The following is a 925-nucleotide window of genomic DNA, read 5'->3' as shown; positions in this document are numbered from 1 at the left end:
CCTCCAAGGTCCCTTTCGACTGTGCTATTCTGTGATTCTGTCAGGGTCTCCTGCTTGAGCAGGGGGCTGGACTAGAAGACCTCCAAGGTCCCTTCCAACTCTGTGATTCTATGATTCTGTCAGGGTCTCCTGCTTGAGTAAGGGGCTGGACTAGAAGACCTCCAAGGTCCCTTCCAGCTTTATTCTGATTGATTGATTGATTGATTGATTGATTGATTGATTGATTGATTGATTGATTGATTGATAGCCTTCAGAGACCCATGGTGAGGTTCTCTGTCACTTCTATCAGCAAAATTCTGGATTTATCTTCACTGGTGGACCTAACCAAACCATTTTAGAGATAGTCCTCATCTTACAACAGTTCATTTACTGACCGTTTAAAGTTATAGCAACGCTAAAAAAAAAAATGACCTAGGATGTTTTTCACACTTACAACTATTGCAGCATCCCCATCATCCCGTGATTCAAACGCTTGGCAACTGACTCACATTTATGACGTACTTGCAGCGTCCCCGAGTGTGTGTGTGTGTGTGTGTGTGTGTGTGTGTGTCCCATGATCCCCTTTTGTGACCTTCTGACAAGCCAAGTCAAAGAGGGAAGCCAGATTCACCGAACAGCCGTGTTGCTAACTTTAACAACTGTGCTGATTCCCTTAATGTCTGTGGCAAGACAGGTCGTAAAATGGGGCAAAACTCAACTGTCTCGCTTACCAATAGAAATTTTGGCCTCCTTTGTGGTCGTACGTCGAGGACTACCTGTGTTTGGTAAAACTTTATCTGGTTTGTTTGTTTAATGATACATTTATGGGCGGGGGGTTGGACTAGATGACCTACAGGGTCCCTTCCAACTCCGTTATTTCTATTCTGTTCTATTCTATTCTAATTTTAATTCTGTTCTATTCTAATTTTAATTCTATTCTGTTTTA

Source organism: Protobothrops mucrosquamatus, unplaced genomic scaffold (genome assembly GCF_001527695.2).
Source record: "Protobothrops mucrosquamatus isolate PMUCROS unplaced genomic scaffold, P.Mucros_1.0 scaffold6420, whole genome shotgun sequence".
In the NCBI taxonomy this organism is placed as follows: domain Eukaryota; kingdom Metazoa; phylum Chordata; class Lepidosauria; order Squamata; family Viperidae; genus Protobothrops; species Protobothrops mucrosquamatus.
Note: the sequence above shows the minus strand (reverse complement) of the source record.